Raw genomic sequence first — 14,544 nt, 5'->3', positions numbered from 1 at the left:
TCTGAATGGAGCATCATAGGTATTTTCTATGATGGTCTCTCTGAACTATCCAAGATGTCTCTGGATAGCTCTGCTAGAGGATCTCTTCATTTGAAGAAGACGCCTACAGAAGCTCAAGAGCTGATTGAAATGGTTGCAAATAACCAATTCATGTACACTTCTGAAAGGAATCCTGTGAACAATGGGACAAATCAGAAGAAAGGAGTTCTTGAGATTGATACTCTGAGTGCCATTCTGGCTCAGAACAAGATATTGACTCAACAAGTCAATTTGATTTCTCAAAGTCTGTCTGGAATGCAAAATACACCAAGCAGTACTAAGGATGCTTCATCTGAAGAAGAAGCCTATGATCCTGAGAACCCTTCAATGGAAGAGGTGAATTACCTAGGAGAACCCTATGGAAACACCTATAATTCTTCATGGAGAAATCACCCAAATTTCTCATGGAAGGATCAACAGAGACCTCAGCAAGGTTTCAACAACAATAATGGTGGAAGAAACAGGTTTAGCAATGGCAAGCCTTTTCCATCATCTTCTCAGCAACAGACAGAGAATTCTAAGTAGAACCCCTCTGACTTAGCAACCATGGTCTCTGATCTAATCAAAACCACTCAAAGTTTCATGAATGAAACAAGGTCCTCCATTAGGAATTTGGAGGCACAAGTGGGACAGCTGAGCAAGAAAATTACTGAACTCCCTCCTAGTACTCTCCCAAGCAATACAGAAGAAAATCCAAAAAGAGAGTGCAAGGCCATCAACATGGCCGAATTTGGAGAGGAAGGAGAGGAAGTGAACGCCACTGAGGAAGACCTCAATGGGCGTGCACTAGCCTCCACTGAGTTCCCCAATGAGGAACCATGGGAATCTGAGGCTCAAAATGAGACCATAGAGATTCCATTGGACTTACTTCTGCCTTTCATGAGCTCTGATGAGTATTCTTCCTCTGAAGAGGATGAGTATGTCACTGAAGAGCAAGTTTCTAAATACATTGGAGCAATCATGAAGCTAAATGACAAGTTATTTGGAAATGAGACTTGGGAGGATGAACCCCCTTTGCTCACCAAAGAATTGGATGACTTGTCTAGGCAGAAACTACCTCAAAAGAGGCAGGACCCTGGGAAGTTTTCCATACCTTGTACCATAGGCACCATGACCTTCAACAAGGCTCTGTGTGACTTAGGGTCAAGTGTAAACCTCATGTCTCTCTCTGTAATTGAGAAGTTAGGGATCTTTGAGGTACAAGCTGCAAGAATCTCACTAGAGATGGCAGACAATTCAAGAAAACAAGCTCATGGACTTGTAGAGGATGTTTTGGTGAAGATTGAAGACCATTACATCCCTGCTGATTTCATAGTCCTAGAGACTGGGAAGTGCATGGATGAATCCATCATCCTTGGCAGACCCTTCCTAGCCACAGCAAAGGCTGTGATTGATGTTGATGGAGGTGAACTGATCATTCAAGTGAATGAAGAATCCTTTGTGTTTAAGGCTCAAGGATATCCCTCTGTCACCATGGAGAGGAAGCATGAAGAGCTTCTCTCAAATCAGAGTCAAACAGAGCCCCCACAGTCAAACTCTAAGTTTGGTGTTGGGAGGCCACAACCAAACTCTAAGTTTGGTGTTGAACCCCCACATTCAAACTCTAAGTTTGGTGTTGGGAGGTTCCAACATTGCTCTGAGAAAATGTGAGGCTCCATGAGAGCCCTCTGTCAAGCTACTGACATTAAAGAAGCGCTTGTTGGGAGGCAACCCAATGTTATATTTTATCTATTTTTTTTTGTTATTTTATGTTTTTTTGATGATCATGAGAAGTCACAAAATCAATTGAAAAAGCAAAAACAGAATGAAAAACAGGAAGAAAAACAGCACACCCTGGAGGAAGAACTTACTGGCGTTTAAACGCCAGTAAGGCTAGCAGGTGGGCGTTTAACGCCCAGTCTGGCACCATTCTGGGCGTTTAACGCCAGAAAGGGGCACCAGACTGGCGTTAAACGCCAGAAAAGGGCAAGAACCTGGCGTTAAACGCCAGAAATGGGCACCAGCCCGGCGTTTAACGCCAGAATTGGCTCAAAACGTGATTTTGCATGCCATTTGGTGCAGGGATGACTTTTCCTTGACACCACAGGATCTGTGGACCCCACAGGATCCCCACCAACCCCACCACTCTCTCTCTTCTTCCCCAAAAACCCTTTACCTATCAAAACCCATCTTCTCTTCACCACTCACATCCATCCTTCATAAAACCCCATCTACCTCACCATTCAAAATTCAAACCACTTCCCCACCCAAACACACCCTATACACTACTTCTTCCCCTTTTGACCGAACCACAATGCCATCTCCCTCTCCTCATTTCTTCTTCTTCTACTCTCTTCTTTCTTCTTTTGCTCGAGGACGAGCAAACCTTTTAAGTTTGGTGTGGTAAAAGCGTTGCTTTTTGTTTTTCCATAACCATTTATGGCATCCAAGGCCGGAGAAACCTCTAGAAAGAGGAAAGGGAAGGCAAAAGCTTTCACCTCCGAGTCATGGGAGATGGAGAGATTCATCTCAAGGGTGCATCAAGACCACTTCTATGAAGTTGTGGCCGAGAAGAAGGTGACCCCTGAGGTCCCTTTCAAACTCAAAAAGGGTCAACTTTGATCAAAGGTTGGACCAAGTCCTCACAGACATTTGTGAAGAGGGCACTCAATGGAAGAGAAACTCAAGAGGGAAGCCAGTTCAACTGAGAAGGCATGACCTCAAGCCCATCACTAAGAAAAGGATGGAGCAAACAAGAGACCCCTCTCATCATGAGATCCCTGAGATGCCTCAAGGGATGCACTTTCCTCCACAAGACTAGTGGGAGCAACTAAACACCTCCCTAGGAGAACTGAGTTCCAACATGGGACAACTAAGGGTGGAGCACCAAGAACATTCCATCCTCCTCCATGAAATTAGAGAAGATTAAAGAATCATGAGAGAGGAGCAACAAAGACAAGGAAGAGACATTGAGGAGCTCAAGCACTCCATAAGACCTTCAAGAGGAAGAACAAGCCGCCATCACTGAGGTGGACCCGTTCTTTAATCTCCTTGTTCTTTATTTTCTTGTTTTTCGAATTTTTATGCTTATGTTTGTCCATGTTTGTGTCTTATGATTATTAGTGTCTTAGTGTCTATGCCTTAAAGTTATGAATGTCCTATGAATCCATCACCTCTCTTAAATGAAAACTGTTTTTATCACAAAAGAACAAGAAGTACAGGATTTCGAATTGATCTTTAAAACTAGCTTAATTAGTTTGATGTGGTGACAATACTTTTTGTTTTCTGAATGTATGCTTAAACAGTGCATATGTCTTTTGAATTTGTTGTTCATGAATGTTAAAATTGTTGGCTCTTGAAAGAATGATGAAAAAGGAGACATGTTACTGAGGATCTGAAAAATCATAAAAATGATTCTTGAAGCAAGAAAAAGCAGTGAATACAAAAAAAAAACAAGAAGAAAAAAACGAAAAAGAAAAAAAAAGGGGAGGAAAGAAAAAGAAAAGAAAAAGAAAGAAATAAAGTTGTGATCCAAGGCAAAAAGAGTGTGCTTAAGAACCCTGGACACCTCTAATTGGGGACTCTAGCAAAGCTGAGTCACAATCTGAAAAGGTTCACCCAATTATGTGTCTGTGGCATGTATGTATCCGGTGGTAATACTGGAAGACAGAGTGCTTTGGGCCACGGCCAAGACTCAATAAGTAGCTGTGTTCAAGAATCATCATACTTAACTAGGAGAATCAATAACACTATCTGGATTCTGAGTTCCTAAAGAAGCCAATCATTCTGAATTTCAAAGGATAAAGTGAGATGCCAAAACTGTTCGGAGGCAAAAAGCTACTAGTCCCGCTCATCTAATTTGGAGCTAAGTTTCATTGATAATTTGGAGTCTATAGTATATTCTCTTCTTTTTATCTTATTTGATTTTCAGTTGCTTGGGGACAAGCAACAATTTAAGTTTGGTGTTGTGATGAGCGGATAATTTATACGCTTTTTGGCATTGTTTTTAGTATGTTTTTAGTAGGATTTAGTTAGTTTTTAGTATATTTTTATTAGTTTTTAGTTAAAATTCACTTTTCTGGACTTTACTATGAGTTTGTGTGTTTTTCTGTGATTTCAGGTATTTTCTGGCTGAAATTGAGGAACCTGAGCAAAAATCTGATTCAGAGACTGAAAAGGACTGCAGATGCTGTTGGATTCTGACCTCCCTGCACTCGAAGTGGATTTTCTGGAGCTACAGAAGCCCAATTGGCGCGCTCTCAACGGCGTTGGAAAGTAGAAATCCTGGGCTTTCCAGCAATATATGATAGTCCATACTTTTCCCAAGATTTGATGGCCCAAACCGGCGTTCAAAGTCACCTTCAGAAATTCCAGCGTTAAACGCCGGAACTGGCACCAAAATGGGAGTTAAACGCCCAAACTGGCATAAAAGCTGGCGTTTAACTCCAAGAAGGGTCTCTACACGAAAATGCTTCATTGCTCAGCCCAAGCACACACCAAGTGGGCCCGGAAGTGGATTTTTATGTCATTTACTCATCTCTGTACACCCTAGGCTACTAGTTCTCTATATATAGGACCTTTTACTATTGTATTTTCATCTTTGGACATCTAGTTCTTAGATCAGATCTTGGTTTTTCTGGTTCCCTCTCTGGGGCCGAAGCCAATGATCACTCTTGTTCTTATGTATTTTCAACGGTGGAGTTTCTACACACCATAGATTAAGGTGTGGAGCTCTGCTGTACCTCGAGTATTAATGCAATTACTATTGTTCTTCTATTCAATTCCGCTTGTTCTTTGTCCAAGATATCACTTGTCCTTCAACTTGATGAATGTGATGATCCGTGACACTCATCATCATTCTCACCTATGAACGTGTGACTGACAACCACCTCCGTTCTACCTTAGATTGGGTGAATATCTCTTGGATTCTTTAACCGGAATCTTCGTGGTATAGGCTAGAACTGATGGCGGCATTCAAGAGAATCCGGAAGGTCTAACCTTGTCTGTGGTATTCTGAGTAGGATTCAATGATTGAATGACTGTGACGTGCTTCAAACTCCTAGCAGGCGGGGCGTTAGTGACAGACGCAAAAGAATCACTGGATTCTATTCCGGCCTGACCGAGAACCGACAGATGGATAGTCGTGCCGTGACAGGGTGCGTTGAACATTTCCACTGAGAGGATAGGAGGTAGCCACTGACAACGGTGAAACCCTTGCATAAGCTTGCCATGGAAAGGAGTAAGAAGGATTGGATGAAGACAGTAGGAAAGCAGAGAGACGGAAGGGAAGGCATCTTCATACACTTATCTGAAGCTCTCACCAATGATATACATAAGTATCTCTATCTTTATCTTTCTGTTTTATTCATCATCTATACCCATTTGAGTCTGCCTGACTAAGATTTACAAGGTGACCATAGCTTGCTTCATACCAACAATCTCCGTGGGATCGACCCTTACTCGCGTAAGGTTTATTACTTGGACGACCCAGTGCACTTGCTGGTTAGTTGTGCGAAGTTGTAGTGATCACAATTTTGTGCACCAGATGTTCATCTCCTTGCATCATGGGCAAGTTGAATGCCAACCTCACATTTTCCGGACTAAAATCTAAGTATTTCCCCTGAACCATTGTAAGCCAATTCTTTGGGTCCGGGTTCACACTTTGATCATGGTTCTTGGTGATCCATGCATTGGCATAGAACTCTTGAATCATTACGATTCTGACTTGTTGAATGGGGTTGGTGAGAACTTCCCAACCTCTTCTTCGAATCTCATGTCGGATCTCCGGATATTCACTCTTTTTGAGTTTGAAAGGGACCTCGGGGATCACCTTCTTCAAGGCCACAACTTCATAGAAGTGGTCTTGATGCACCTTTGAGATGAATCTCTCCATCTCCCATGACTCGGAGGTGGAAGCTTTTGCCTTCCATTTCCTCTTTCTAGAGGTTTCTCCGGCCTTGGATGCCATAAATGGTTATGGAAAAACAAAAAGTAATGCTTTTACCACACCAAACTTAAAAGGTTTGCTCATCATCGAGCAAAAGAAGAAAGAATAGAGTAGAAGAAGAAGAAAATGGAGGAGATGGAGGAGGCTTATTTTTCGGCCAAAGGGGGAAGAAGTAGTGTTTAGGGTGTGTGAAAATGAAGGAGTGAAGATGGGTTTATATAGGGGTGAGGGGAGGGGTAGGGTTCGGCCATTATGGGTGGGTTTGGGAGGGAAAGTGGTTTGAATTTGAATGGTGAGGTAGGTGGGGTTTTATGAAGGATGGATGTGAGTGGTGAAGAGAAAGATGGGATTTGATAGGTGAAGGGTTTTTGGGGAAGAGGTATTGAGGTGATTGGTGAATGGGTGAAGAAGAAAGAGGGTGGTGGGATTGATGGGGATCCTGTGGGGTCCACAGATCCTGAGGTGTCAAGGAAAAGTTATCCCTGCACCAAATGGCATGCAAAAATGCGTTTTGAGCGAATTTTGGCGTTAAACGTCGGGCTGGTGCCCATTTCTGGCGTTTAACGCCAAGTGCTTGCCCTTTTCTGGCGTTTAACGCCAGTCTGGTGCCCCTTTCTGGCGTTAAATGCCCAGAATAGTGCCAGACTGGGCGTTAAACGCCCATCTGCTAGCCTTACTGGCGTTTAAACGCCAGTAGGTTCTTCCTCCAGGGTGTGCTATTTTTCTTCCTATTTTTCATTCTGTTTTTGCTTTTTTAATTGATTTTGTGACTTCTCATGATCATCAACCTACAGAAAACATAAAATAACAAAGGAAAATAGATAAAATATAACATTGGGTTGCCTCCCAACAAGCGCTTCTTTAATGTCAGTAGCTTGACAGAGGGCTCTCATGGAGCCTCACAGATACCCAGAGCAATGTTGGAACCTCCCAACACCAAACTTAGAGTTTGAATGTAGGGGTTCAACACCAAACTTAGAGTTTGGTTGTGGCCTCCCAACACCAAACTTAGAGTTTGACTGTGGGGGCTCTGTTTGACTCTGCTTTGAGAGAAGCTCTTCATGCTTCCTCTCCATGGTGACAGAGGGATATCCTTGAGCCTTAAACACAAAGGGTTCTTCATTCACTTGAATGATCAATTCACCTCTATCAACACCAATCACAGCCTTAGCTGTGGCTAGGAAGGGTCTGCCAAGGATGATGGATTCATCCATGCACTTCCCAGTCTCTAGGACTATGAAATCAGCAGGGATGTAATGGTCTTCAACCCTTACCAGAACATCCTCTACAAGTTCATAAGCTTGTTTTCTTGAATTGTCTGCCATCTCCAGTGAGATTCTTGCAGCTTGCACCTCAAAGATCCCTAGCTTCTCCATTACAGAGAGAGTCATGAGGTTTACACTTGACCCTAAGTCACACAGAGCCTTCTTGAAGGTCATGGTGCCTATGGTACAAGGTATTGAAAACTTCCCAGGATCTTGTCTCTTTTGAGGTAATCTCTGCCTAGACAAGTCTTCCAGTTTTTTGGTGAGCAAAGGAGGTTTGTTCTCCCAAGTCTTATTTCCAAATAACTTGTCATTTAGCTTCATGATTGCTCCAAGGTATTTAGCAACTTTCTCTTCAGTGACATACTCATCCTCTTCAGAGGAAGAATACTCATCAGAGCTCATGAAAGGTAGAAGTAAGTCCAATGGAATCTCTATGGTCTCATTTTGAGCCTCAGATTCCCATGGTTCCTCATTGGGGAACTCAGTTGAGGCCAGTGGACGTCCATTGAGGTCTTCCTCAGTGGCGTTCACTGCCTCTTCCTCCTCTCCAAATTCGACCATGTTGATGGCCTTGCACTCTCCTTTTGGATTTTCTTCTATATTGCTTGGAAGAGTACTAGGAGGGAGTTCAGTAATTTTCTTGCTCAGCTGTCCCACTTGTGTCTCCAAGTTTCTAATGGAGGACCTTGTTTCATTCATGAAACTTTGAGTGGTTTTGATTAGATCAGAGACCATGGTTGCTAAGTCAGAGTGGTTCTGCTTAGAATTCTCTATCTGTTGCTGAGAAGATGATGGAAAAGGCTTGCCATTGCTAAACCTGTTTCTTCCACCATTATTGTTTTTGAAACCTTGTTGAGGTCTCTGTTAATCCTTCCATGAGAAATTTGGATGATTTCTCCATGAAGAATTATAGGTGTTTCCATAGGGTTCTCCCATGTAATTCACCTCTTCCATTGAAGGGTTCTCAGGATCATAAGCTTCTTCTTCAGATGAAGCATCCTTAGTACTGCCTAGTGCATTTTGCATTCCAGACAGACTTTGAGAAATCAAATTGACTTGCTGAGTCAATATTTTGTTCTGAGCCAATATGGCATTCAGAGTATCAATCTCAAGAACTCCTTTCTTCTGATTTGTCCCATTGTTTACAGGATTCCTTTCAGAAGTGTACATGAATTGGTTATTTGCAACCATTTCAATTAGTTCCTGAGCTTCTGCAGGCGTCTTCTTCAAATGAAGAGATCCTCCAGCAGAGCTATCCAAAGACATCTTGGACAGTTCAGATAGACCATCATAGAAAATACCTATGATGCTCCATTCAGAAAGCATGTCAGAAGGACATTTTCTGATCAATTGTTTGTATCTTTCCCAAGCTTCATAGAGGGATTCATCTTCCTTCTGTTTGAAGGTTTGGACTTTCACTCTAAGCTTACTCAATTTTTGAGGTGGAAAGAACTTTGCCAAGAAGGCATTGACTAGCTTTTCCCAAGAGTTCAGGCTTTCTTTAGGTTGTGAGTCCAACCATGTTCTAGCTCTGTCTCTTACAGCAAAAGGGAATAGCATAAGTCTGTAGACCTCAGGGTCAACCCCATTAGTCTTGACAATGTCACAGATTTGCAAGAATTCAGCTAAGAACTGATGAGGATCTTCCAATGGAAGTCCATGGAACTTGCAATTCTGTTGCATTAGAGAAACTAATTGAGGCTTAAGCTCAAAGTTGTTTGCTCCAATGGCAGGGATAGAGATGCTTCTCCCATAGAAGTCGGGAGTAGGTGCAGTAAAGTCACCAAGCACCCTCCTTGCATTGTTGGCATTGTTGTTATTTTCGGCTGCCATGGGTTCTTCTTCTTTGAAGATTTCTGTTAGGTCCTCTACAGAGAGTTGTGCCTTAGCTTCTCTTAGCTTTCGCTTCAAGGTCCTTTCAGGTTCAAGGTCAGCTTCAACAAGAATGCCTTTGTCTTTGTTCCTGCTCATATGAAAGAGAAGAGAACAAGAAAATATGGAATCTTCTATGTCACAGTATAGAGATTCCTTGAGGTGTCAGAGAAAAAGAAAAATAGAAGGAAGAGGTAGAAGAATTTGAACTTAGTGAGATAGAGTTCGAATTGTGCATTGAGGAGGAGTGGTACTCCATAAATAGAAGGATGCGAGAAGAGGGGAAGAAATTTCGAAAATTAAATTAAAAAGATTTTAAAAACATTTTGAAAAACTTTAATTGATTTTCGAAAACCAAGAGTGGGGAAGAAATCAAGTAATTTTTGAAAAAGATTTTGAAATTAGAATTTAAAAAGATATGATTGAAAACTATTTTGAAAAAGATGTGATTAAAAAGATATGTTTGAAAAGTTATGATTTGAAAACAATTTTAAAAAGATTTGATTTTAAAAATTAATGACTTGGCTAACAAGAAAAGATATGATTCAAACATTAAACCTTTCTCAATAGAAAAGGCAACATACTTGAAATGTTGAATCAAATCATTAATTGTTAGCAAGTATCTTTGAAAAGGGAAAGAAATTGATTTTGAAAAAGATTTGATTGAAAAAAAAAGATTTGATTTTGAAAAATTTTGAAAACTTGGAAAAAAATTGATTTGAAAACAAAATCTTCCCTCTTGTGCCATCCTGGCGTTAAACGCCCAGAATGGTGCACATTCTGGCGTTTAACGCCCAATGCACTACCTTTTTGGGCGTTAAACGCCCAACCAGGCACCCTGGCTGGCGTTTAAACGCCAGTCTACCTTCTTCACTGGGCATTTTGAACGCCCAGCTTTTTCTGTATAATTCCTCTGCTGCATGTACTGAATCTTCAGTTCTCTGTATTATTGACTTGAAAATAGAACCAAGATCAAATAAACAATGCATGCAAGACACCAAACTTAAAATAAGACACAAGACTCAAACAAGAAACATAAAATATTTTTGGTTTTTTGTGTTTTTGTAATTTTTTTGGATTTTTTTCGAAATTTAAGTGGAAAAGAAAATAAAGATATCAAAGTTCTTAATGAGAATTCCAGGAATCATGCAATGTTAGTCTAAAGCTTCAGTCTAAAGGAATTAGACATAAATAGCCAAGCTTCAGCAAGACATTGCATTCAAGAGCTAAATTGATGAAAATCAATCAGCTTTGGTGATGATAAGAACATCACCTTGAAACACTAGAATCCATTCTTAAGAACTCTGAAGAAAAATACCTAATCTAAGCAACAAGATGAACCGTCAGTTGTCCATACTCGAACAATCCCCGGCAACGGCGCCAAAAACTTGGTGTGCGAAATTGTGATCACTACTTTTCACAACTCAAATAATCCCTAGTAATGGCCCCAAAAACTTGGTGCTCAATACCATGGCATAAACACAACTTTGCACAACTAACCAGCAAGTGCACTGGGTCGTCCAAGTAATAAACCTTACGCGAGTAAGGGTTGATCCCACGGAGATTGTTGGTATGAAGCAAGCTATGGTCACCTTGTAAATCTTAGTCAGGCAGACTCAAATGGGTATAGATGATGAATAAAACATAAAGATAAAGATAGAGATACTTATGCAATTCATTGGTGAGAACTTCAGATAAGCGAATGGAGATGCTTTGTCCCTTCCGTCTCTCTGCTTTCCTACTGTCTTCATCCAATCCTTCTTACTCCTTTCCATGGCAAGCTTATGCAAGGGTTTCACCGTTGTCAGTGGCTACCTCCCATCCTCTCAGTGGAAATGTTCAACGCACCCTGTCACGGCACGGCTATCCAGCTGTCGGTTCTCGATCATGTCGGAATAGAATCTAGTGATTCTTTTGCGTCTGTCACTAACGCCCCACAATCACGAGTTTGAAGCACGTCACATTCATTCAATCATTGAATCCTACTCAGAATACCACAGACAAGGTTAGACCTTCCGGATTCTCTTGAATGCCGCCATCAGTTCTAGCCTATACCACGAAGACTCTGATCTCACGGAATGGCTGGCTCGGTTGTCAGGTGAGCGCTCGGTTGTCAGGCGATCAACCATGCGTCGTGTATCAGGAATCCAAGAGATATTCACCCAATCTAAGGTAGAACGGAGGTGGTTGTCAGTCACACGTTCATAGGTGAGAATGATGATGAATGTCACGGATCATCACATTCATCAAGTTGAAGAACAAGTGATATCTTGGAACAAGAACAAGCGGAATTGAATAGAAGAACAATAGTAATTGCATTAATACTCGAGGTACAGCGGAGCTCCACACCTTAATCTATGGTGTGTAGAAACTCCACCGTTGAAAATACATAAGAACAAGAGTGATCATTGGCTTCGGCCCCAGAGAGGGAACCAAAAGAACCAAGATCTGATCTAAGAACTAGATGTCCAAAGATGAAAATACAATAGTAAAAGGTCCTATTTATAGGGAACTAGTAGCTTAAGAATTACAAAGATGAGTAAAAGACATAAAAATCCACTTCCGGGCCCACTTGTTGTGTGCTTGGGCTGAGCATTGAAGCATTTTCGTGTAGAGACTTCTCTTGGAGTTAAACGCCAGCTTTTGTGCCAGTTTGGGCGTTTAACTCCCACTTTGGTGCCAGTTCCGGCGTTTAACGCTGGGAATTCTGAAGGTGACTTTGAACGCCGGTTTGGGCCATCAAATCTTGGACAAAGTATAGACTATCATATATTGCTGGAAAGCCCAGGATGTCTACTTTCCAACGCCATTAAGAGCGCGCCAATTGGGCTTCTGTAGCTCCAGAAAATTCACTTCGAGTGCAGGGAGGTCAGAGTCCAACAGCATCTGCAGTCCTTTTCAGTCTCTGAATCAGATTTTTGCTCAGGTCCCTCAATTTCAGCCAGAAAATACCTGAAATCACAGAAAAACACACAAACTCATAGTAAAGTCCAGAAAAGTGAATTTTAACTAAAAACTAATAAAAATATACTAAAAACTAACTAAATCATACTAAAAACATACTAAAAATAATGCCAAAAAGCGTACAAATTATCCGCTCATCAGGCATGCACAGATGCAAGTTTAAAATGTCTCCAAGGTTCAATGAAATGTACAAAATGAAGGAGAGGAAAAGAGACTTTGAAAGACTAGAAAGGAAAAGAAAATCAATATGCAAATGAATCAGTGCAAGAATATGAAAGAATGAGAAAATGAGGATTTTAGGCTAACTGATACCATTTAGGGATTTTGTTGCTATAATGATATCAAATAATAGCAAAATAGAAAGAGAACAAGAGATAATGAATCAATCAATACAAAATTAGTAAGAACTGAATGATATAAAAGGAGTACATAAGAGTACATCCAAATTGCCTTTTTCGAGTAAGGGTAAAAACTCCTTTACAAACATAATTCAATTCATACTTGCCATTCAATAAACCATATATCATACTTTATTCTCTCAAACTACGCATCGATTCCCATTCTGTTACATAACCAACTATGCCAACTCAGCATAAGGTAACTCTAACATGCTCTTCTCCCTTCAAGTGTAGTAGTCCTTCATCTACTTAGGGGGATTCCTCACTCTGTCTCTTCTTTCTCTTTCACTTGGCCCAATTCTTATTTTTTCATTCGGATTACTTGATTCCTCATCTGGCCATTATCACCTTGGGACCCCACTTTATTTGCATTCTGAACTTGGATTGAATTGGTCATTGCATCAATCACTCCCCCCTTTACAATGACCTTGTCTTTAAGGTTTTCTTCAGTATACATGTTAACTAGCTCAGTCCAATTGGTCCAAGTGGCATCTTCTCTTGGTAAGTCACTCCATTTCACTAACACCTGTACTTCTTCTGCGTCATTAGCTGTCTTTAGTACCCTGCTATGAATAATACGAGCTGGTATGGGAGAAAAAGAGGGGGTCAACGACAACTCCTCTAAGATCTGAGTAGGTGGGTCTCCCTTGAATTTCTTAAGCATGGACACATGGAAAACAGGTTAAATGGCACTTCTTGGGGGCTGCTCTAACTGATAGACAACAACACCCAATCTAGCCACTACTGTATAAGGTCCATAAAATCTCTTACTGAGCTTCTGACTCTACCTAATTTCAACCGATCCTTGGTGATAAAGCTAAAGCTTCAAAAGCACCCAATTTCCCACCTCAGAGGATTTCTCACGTCGATGATTGTTAGCTTGTTTCTTCATCCTCTCTTGGGCCTGCTGCAGATGATGGAGTAGCTCTAAATTAAGATGTCTCTCTCTGCAAGAGTGCATCAACATCTTGTACAGTAGAAGACTTTGCCACATATCCTGGAATATTTCTCACCGTTGCCCCATATAAAGCTTCATGAGGCGTCATCTGGATAGAGGAATGATAGGAGTTGTTATAACAATATTCAGCCTAGCATAAATAGTCATACCAGCTGTTAGGATAAGCATGAGTGAACACCCTCAAATATTGCTTAAGAGACCGGTTGACCACCTCAGTCTGACCGTCGCTTTGGGGGTGATATGTCGTGCTATAGCGCAGTTTCATCCCACTGCATAAGAAAAGTTGTTTCCAAAACTTGCTCAGGAGTAAGGGATCTCTATCAGACACAATTGTAGTAGGAAACCCATGCAGTTTGACAACCGAATTAATGAACGTTTGAGCTACCACCCTGGCTGTGAATCCCGGTTTGAGAGCCTCAAAATATGCCACCTTGCTGAATCGATCCACCACTACCATGATCGCAGTAAAACGAGAAGATTTTGGTAGTCGTACCACAAAGTCCATGGATAAATCGTCTCATGGCTGGATTGGTGTGGGAAGTGGTTGAAGGAGTTCTTGGGGTTTAGAGGGCATGTACTTCGTTACTTGGCATTCATGGCACCTGTCTACAAATCGAACTACATCCTATTGCATGCCCAGCCAAAAGAAGAGATCACCAAGACCCTTATAAGTTTTCAACACGCCACTATGTCCTGCTGTCATAGCTGAATGAAACTGATGAAGGAGTGTGGATCTAAGATCTTCATGGTCAGGCACATATATCTTCCCTCCATACAAAAATAATCCATCCCTAAACCCATATTTGGAGCTCAACCTTCCTTTCTGCCACTTCTCCATCATTCCCTGCATCTCTTCTGCATTTTTGTGGGCCTGCAGTAGTATAAGAATGATAGCAGATTGAGTTGCGGTGAATGCTTGGAATCGGGGAGCAATATCCTCCAATTCATTTTGTCTCGATAATGCGTCTACCACCTGATTATGTTTTCCAGGCCGATACTCAATCTCGAACTCATATCCTAGTAACTTGCTCATGTACTTCTGCTGCTCTGGTGTTAGTATCACTTGAGTCGTCAATTCTCTCAAGCCTTGATGATCCGTTTTGACCACAAATTTCCTGC

The 14,544-nt window shown here is 41.4% G+C and overlaps 1 non-coding gene across 1 annotated transcript; it reads left to right on the top strand.

Moving 5' to 3' along the window:
• Positions 1–8,553: 8,553 nt before the first annotated feature.
• LOC130943037 (small nucleolar RNA R71) lies at positions 8,554–8,661 on the top strand. Its single transcript, XR_009071575.1, has one exon. It is a non-coding gene; the product is annotated as a small nucleolar RNA R71 (small nucleolar RNA).
• The last annotated feature ends 5,883 nt before the right edge of the window (positions 8,662–14,544 follow it).

This window comes from Arachis stenosperma, chromosome 7 (assembly GCF_014773155.1).
Source record: "Arachis stenosperma cultivar V10309 chromosome 7, arast.V10309.gnm1.PFL2, whole genome shotgun sequence".
Classification (NCBI taxonomy): domain Eukaryota; kingdom Viridiplantae; phylum Streptophyta; class Magnoliopsida; order Fabales; family Fabaceae; genus Arachis; species Arachis stenosperma.
Note: the sequence above shows the minus strand (reverse complement) of the source record. Positions and strands in the feature narration are given on the sequence as shown.